We start from the raw sequence: 7549 nt of genomic DNA on the forward strand, positions 1-7549 counted from the left end.
ACAATTCCTGTGGTACTGTCCTGTGGTACTGTCCTGTGGTACTTTCCTGTGGTACTGTCCTGTGGTACTGTCCTGTGGTACCGTCCTGTGGTAATTACCACAGGAGTACCCCCCCCCCCACCCCCCGGGCTTGCGAAGGGTCAAAATAGCTTGGGCTTAATAGGGTTAACCTAAGCATGGATTATAGATCTTCTTCAAAAGTGAGCCAAGAGGGACAAAATATCTGCCGACATTCAGTCTCTAAGTACCCAATCACTGAGTTTGAACAAAAGGGATCTCCTTGCCATGCAGTTACTAGTCTTTTGAGTCTTTCTCATAACCACCTTGAGGCAACAACTATGCACGTCATACAAAATAGAATAAAGAATATAGAATACAGCAAAATACATGAAATTACTTGTGTTTACTATATACGTACACACACACACACACATACTAGATATAATCATATATATATATGTGTGTGTGTGTGTGTGTACGCATACATATGTATATAATCTTTGTATCAATGTGTATACATACATACGTACATACATACACACAAAAATAGTACGTAATTGGAATATTGGCTATCACTTCCCTTTTCCAAAATAGAGTGTATATTAATCGTCAATGCCACACATGTTTTGCTGCGAAGTATGAAACTGATGTCATCGTCTATACATGTAAAATTTGAAATAGAATTATGAAGACATACCTGTATTTTCCCGATATGGAAGGCATACAGTTCTGACGTAAGGGCCAAGCACCGCGTCGTGATCCAATTTAAGAAGGCCTATATCATCTAAGGGGACATCACGCTTCCAATAGTCTTCATGCCAAATGGCTTCGGTGACTTTAAACTCCTGTGATTTTTCATCGTGCTCGTCGGTTTTACGATTGGTGAGCCCTTGAAAAACAGTGCAGATTAGATAGGCCTGGGACATTAACGGGGCATTCCAGACAATCTACTGTATAAAATTTTACATTATAACCCGACATAAATCAATAGTGTCATGTATGAATTTTTGGATTTTGTTTTTGTGGTCCTTGAGCAGTCCGTAGATAAACTCTGAAAAAGCACTGCCTTGACTGTTGCATAAGAAGATGGAATCAATCGCAATAGAGTTTTCAGAAATTTATATAACGCTAAACTTTCTGACTTATGTTTGATTTCAGCGTTTATGCAACAGGGCCCAGATTAAGCAATTTATTCACTGCAGAAAGTTCTGAGCTAAGTATGGTGTTAAAGCTGGTGTTAAATTTCCGATGCTCATTTGTGGAGTAACACCTCCGGGTATCACTTAAAATGTATTTTTTAATATATGTTCTTCCTATAGTTACTGTTCTTCTTGTTGATTTTGAAGTTCAACATGACGACTGAGAACTTTCCGATAAAGTACTTGATTTTGGAAAAAAAAAACCAGATATGAACACATTTACACCACAGTAGCACCAGTTGGTGTGGTCTCCTATTGACACTGGGTGGGTGATATACCATTGACATTAACACCAGCAATATCAACTCAACACCCTGCGATGCCATTGTGGAATTAACACTATAGCGCATTGTCAAAAATATCACCAGCTACAGTGTCAAATTAACACCACGGATTGCCAGTTGAACATACTTTCTACACCTTTGGGAGTGGTCCTCTATTGACACTTAATCTATGTTATATTTAATACCCATGGTGTTTAATCTAACACGGATGTTTTTGCAGTGTTTATAGTTGTCTAAATCAAAATACAAACCTCAAATCCATAAAATATAATACTATGTAAACAAAATATGTATTGGAATTACATTTAGTTAGTGCAACTATGTGATCCGCAGATTTTTCAGAAGGTATACATTGTATGCTATTTTCATTGACGTTAGATTTATCAATAACTTCTTGTACATATTAATCTCTATTACATATACTCACAGTCAGAGTCATTCCATAGTGTATTTACGAATCTATGCTGTACATTTATAAAGATGCAATAATTTTTGAAGAAGCCTGCTCGCCTGTACCGTGAATGAATGTTAAACAAGAACAAAGAAGTAAACCATTTAGAAAGCATTTAGAAACCACACATTAAAATTCCGTTCACAGTCGTCACTGTAAAAACATCCACTACATTTCGAAGTACTTACCAAGAAGGACAGTAAAGTCGGTTGTATTCGTCTCATTAATGCAGTGAGCGGCAGTGAGAACCCAATTCCTTGCGATCAACGTACCACCGCAGTCGAAACGCTATGTATAGATAGGGAAGGAAAAATAGCAAAAGTTTAAATGGTTTCAATCACACATAGTCATGTCATGTTTCCTAAAATAATAATAATAATAATAACTCTCCTCTCTCTTATATACTTCCCCTGTGCTCTTCATCCATTGTCTATATACTGAATGCATTGCATGCACATCACAGCACATGCATGGCTAACCCCGGGACGCTCCGTATACACAGTTACACACTGTGGGAGCGTCCTGAGTCAATAGAGTGCTATATCGGTAAGCTTGAAAAACATACACAGTCTGTCACAGATTTTCGCACCTCCGTAAGTTTCGAATATCACGAGGAAAAAACGTACTTTTATAGTATACATAAGAGTCTTATCTAATTAATACCCTTCGTTCACCTTGTCATTGTTCACACTGGTCCAATGATCTTGAAAAAACGTTTTTTTCACGGCCATATACGGGTCCGTAGTCCTAGCTCCCCATCCCATTCACCATTTTCGAAATCAGTATGCAGTACACTGCGCACGTAAATATTCATGTGCTGGCGGAGTCGCAATGCGTTTAGCCTTCTGACAAGGCCTGCGCGCGCGCACTCACCCAGAAAGCAACGCAATATACAGCGAGAGGGTTTGCCAACAGTATGATAAGGCCTTGCCACAAAGCTACACGACTTGACGGCCAGCGCATGCGCACAAATCTCAAATCCATTGACTGTATAAGATGTAGTTCTCCCGAGTTCCTCTCGACCGAGTCGCATTTAACTCATCAAACCGAGCAGAAAGGGACTATTGCCAGAACCAAAAGTTGAACGCAGTCAGTCTTCAACATTACATCTTCACCTGTAAGTCTTCATATTGCAGACTTTTTGCGATTTCATATTGATTTTTAGGCGCTATACTTCGCCTGTCATGATCATGTCTGCTACAATGCGCAGCCCCAACACTGCGTGTTGGGGCTGGTCGCAGTTAATGCATGGCATGCACAGCACGGCTTAGCACTCACCTCAGTACAATATTATATAGTAAAGAATGCCTATTGAAAACAAATAAACGATAACTATTTTGAATCTTCCCTCTATCCTCTTTGATCTCACAAATTACAAAGATATTTTCGATTCAAGTGATCATTGATTCTATTTTGTAGACACGTCCGTTTTAAAGTTATGTAAATCGAATTTAAGCTTCGAATTTTACCCCGAGGCCTCGATCCATGTCGAGCTGCTGCTAATGATCGCGGTCTCCTGCTTTATCTGTTATAACTCAATTACAATGTATAGAAATGTTCACTTCTAAAATTAATTCATTTAAATCCCCCTCTTTTATTTGTTTTTCCTGAAATTCATTTATTGCAACGACATGACATATTCTGAATGAATAATCAGTCATCATTTAGATAATTTTTACAACTTTTAATTCCACGATTTCCTTCTGAACATTCATTGTGAATGGTGTTATGCTATACGTCTCATACATTGAATACTCTCATGTTCATAGTGTATGCACGTACTATTAATTAATTTGTAAGACAGTATTCTAGCTTATGCGTCGTGTAATGTTGATTTCTAAATCTATGTATTCTTTTGTTATGTATAATTTGGAAAAAGACAGAAATAAAACCAAACCAAACCAAACCAAACCAAACATTGAGGAGCCCATATAAATCATCATATTTTAAAAACAATTTGAGCGATCAAATGATTTACTCATCCATAATTTACAATATAAACTATACAAGTGCAACTTCATACTATGTTCACGTTAACACATGCATGGACACTCAAGAGTAAAATCAAACATTCAAAACACAACCAATTTGGTTTCTTACCCAACCGAAAAAAAAATATAGAAGAGCTTGTATCCCTTGCATTTTTTTAAATAGAATATCCTGGCAATTTCCGACAGTCGGGAGACATGTAGGCCTACGTCCGTTGTTGATAATCATCTATTTACGGAAAGGAGGATATGCTGTAGGGCCTATATACTTTCATCTAGGAAGGCATAGGGGCAGCTGAAGGGAGAAATGCAAGTTGATGATACCACTACCTCGGCTAGTCTTCATGATGGGGCTTCACCAATACCATTCTTTAGCCAAAACATACGAAACTTCCTTAACTTCTAAATTCCAAATTCTACATAGGTCAAATTTTTTCAGACATTTCCGCCACTGTGCGGTTGTCTTCATGGCCGGTGCAACGTTCCACTTCAAGGTTTCATCGGCTAGCAAAACAAAAACGCTCTGGTACAACTTGCAATTGGCAAAAACTTTACCACTTTCTAACTTTTTCTCTATTGTCCCCTCCGGCAACACGTCCGGTGTGAAAATAAATAGTGGGGAGGGAAAAGGTGCTGCCTCAAAGTGGTTGCACCCTATTTATTCCCATGTATTTTGCAAAAAGTGGAAGGGGAAGAGCCCATTTCCCTCCCCCCCCTCCTCCTTGCATCAGATATGGTCTTATGATATACTGTTTGTTGCAGTCCACCAGTATAGTCCCGAATAAGGGGCAGAGCGCAGCACTCTTAACACTATACCTGTTGTTCATTTCTCTCTTTAAGATTATCATAATCAATTGCTCTACTATATCCTGTATATCAATATCCATTTTTAATTCAACAATGATCATGTAAAATGGTTATTCGGTTTTTGTTCAAATCATTTATCAAAGCATTTTAAGGGATTCTTGTTTGAAACGTGAAGGAAACGTCCATTTACAGTGATTGAGTCAATCAAGTATTTTTGAATAGAATTATAATGCGTGTTCGCTGTATCAGGAAACCAAATTACATTCATAGAATCAATGAAAGGAACTGTAAGATGCATTATAATACTCTTTACCCTTTTGCTGTGAGCCCCCGCCATCCCCATCATTTTCGTTACTGTTTGTTGATATCTGAGATAAAAACCAAAACGCGCTATACATTATATAGATGATGACTGGCGGGGGAGGGAACATATCGAATGTTCCATCCGAAGGGTTTGAAATGCTATTGAGGGAGGTTATAGGCCCCAAGACAAAGTCGAGAGACTTAAAGTCTCCCGAAATAGCATTTCAAACCCTGAGGGAGGAACGTTTGGTACATATTCCCGACAACAAAAGTCATCATCTGTTACTTGTTATATGGGTCAGTCAAGTTATCACACTTTCGTACGCATTACACTAATCAATCATCTGCTTTTTCACAGTGTATGGAATAAGCGAATTTATCCTATCAATTGCGTTAAAAATATGATCGTTCAATCGTTTGGTATCGTTTGTCATTTGTTACGTTAAAATGTTTTCACATGGGAAAACATTATAAAAGCGTTCTGCCCATGAGCGAACATAACCAATGTGCCTCCATCACGTGACTGTGTTTAGCCAATCACTAACCAGTATTTGACTAACCCATTTAATATAACACATTACTATCCATACAGAGGATTTTTAGAGCCCAGATACAAGTGTTATTTTGTCAACGCACCTCATAACCTCCGACCCACTTAGAAAGTTTGTTGAACTCGACCAATATTTTTTTTTTTTGCCGAGGCGACCAATATTTAAGATATTGGACGGCAAGAGGGGGATTCCCCCAAAAGCTTTTATAAACTGCATCGTGATTGGGTGAGATATACGAGATGACCCGAAATATGAAGTAAAAACGTCTGTGATGGGTCAATCACGAATTAACTAGAATATCGTTTTCCTAAAATTCTGTGTTTATACACATTTCATATATTAATCAGTTAAAATTGTCCTTCAAAATACATAGATCACTGTTCATCTGGGAATGAAGAGGATTAACTTGCACTGAAGAGTATCCCATGTCAGGCTCAAGTATAGTAGGAGACCATACAGCACTCAGAGACAGAAAGGGTAGGTATAAATATTCTTTGCTAAAATCCTGTTTAGATAATAATGATATTACTGGATGCCCTATTTTTGGCTAATTCAAGGTGATATTGGACTCGCTAAGCAAAATATTGGACTCGTCTTCGACTCGTCCAATATTTGTTCATAGCTGGTCCAATTTTTCCTTGTATTAACCTCAAGGCCATCCAATAATATATATTATCATGCATATATGACGTTTTAGCGGCGCATTAAAAACGCGTATTGTAGTTTGCTCAATTTTTACCGTTCAATATCAGAGCATATTGAACGAAACGCATAGGCCAACGTATTAATTCCCCATAGGCAACCGTTGTTACCGTTCAAGATCACACCATATTCAATTCTGTCTCGCGAGCGCTTACAGAATGTGAAAACGCTTGCTAGGCCTACTAGTGCGCGTCATTTTGTTACAATTAGCAAGCGCGCAAACAACTTGCTAGTTGTTTGTTTCATACACAGTTTTAGGGGCTTCCCCTTTTCAGCGCTGGGATGTTACTGCCGAGTGAACTTCAAAGACGAGTAGACTAGAAGGCGGGTAATGTTGTGCAGTTTGTGCTTACTCTACTTGATTGTATAGATAATAATAATTATATTGGATGGCCTTGATTCATGGGATACCAGGGAATATTGCACTCATTAGGGTCAATATTGCACTCATCTTCGATTCGTGCAATATTGGCCCTAACTCGTGCAATATTCCCTGGTATCCCATTCATAGCCATCCAATATAATATAAATCATCTATATAGGACGTTTTAGCCGCGCATTAAAAACGCGTATTGTTTTCCGCGCAATTTTCAATTCAATATCAGAGCATAATGAATGAAACGCAGAGGCCAACGTATTAATTCCCCATAGGCTACCGTTGGTACTAGCCGTTCAAGATCACACCATATCCTCGTCTGTTGCGCGAGCGCTTGCTGAGTGCACAAACGCCTGCTACTAGTGCGCGTCATTTTGTTACAATTCACACGCGCTCAAACATCTTGCACCACGCAGTTTTCGGGGCTTCCCCTTTTTTGCGCTGGGATGTATCTGCCGGTCCGAGTTACTGAGTAACTTCAAAGACGATTAGACGCCCGGTATTTTGGTACAGTTTATGCTTCCGCTACTGGATTGTAGATGATAATAATTATATTGGATGGAATTAATTCATGGAATACCAAGGAATATTGCACTCATCTTCGATTCGTGCAATATTGGCCCTAAATCGTGCAATATTTCCTGGTATCCCATTCATAGCCATCCAATATGATAAAATTACCTTATCGCCGTTCCTGTCATCTTTGTAAATTGCCGCCATCCAGGGATATTCACCGCCACCAGCTTTCAAGGGGGGCGGATCCTCAAAGTTAGTGCCAGCCTTCCCGCACTTACTATAATCTGTTCAATGAGAAAGATCACTTGCATACTAAACAGTCGTCTCATATGATTCTAACCGTATCCGGGCAATTACCCCAGAGGGCAAGTA

The 7549-nt window shown here is 38.9% G+C and overlaps 1 long non-coding RNA gene across 1 annotated transcript; it reads right to left on the reverse strand.

The window, feature by feature from the left end:
* Nucleotides 1-777: 777 nt before the first annotated feature.
* Nucleotides 778-7396, reverse strand: LOC139721904 (uncharacterized). The gene is made up of 3 exons (XR_011710250.1): nucleotides 7343-7396; nucleotides 2123-2222; nucleotides 778-889 (listed from the first exon to the last, which is right to left on the reverse strand). It is a non-coding gene; the product is annotated as an uncharacterized lncRNA (long non-coding RNA).
* Between the last annotated feature and the right edge of the window lie 153 nt (nucleotides 7397-7549).

The sequence above is a fragment of the Diadema antillarum genome, unplaced genomic scaffold (genome assembly GCF_040938485.1).
Source record: "Diadema antillarum isolate AM-2024a unplaced genomic scaffold, OU_Dant_1.0 scf00000151, whole genome shotgun sequence".
In the NCBI taxonomy this organism is placed as follows: Eukaryota; Metazoa; Echinodermata; class Echinoidea; order Diadematoida; family Diadematidae; genus Diadema; species Diadema antillarum.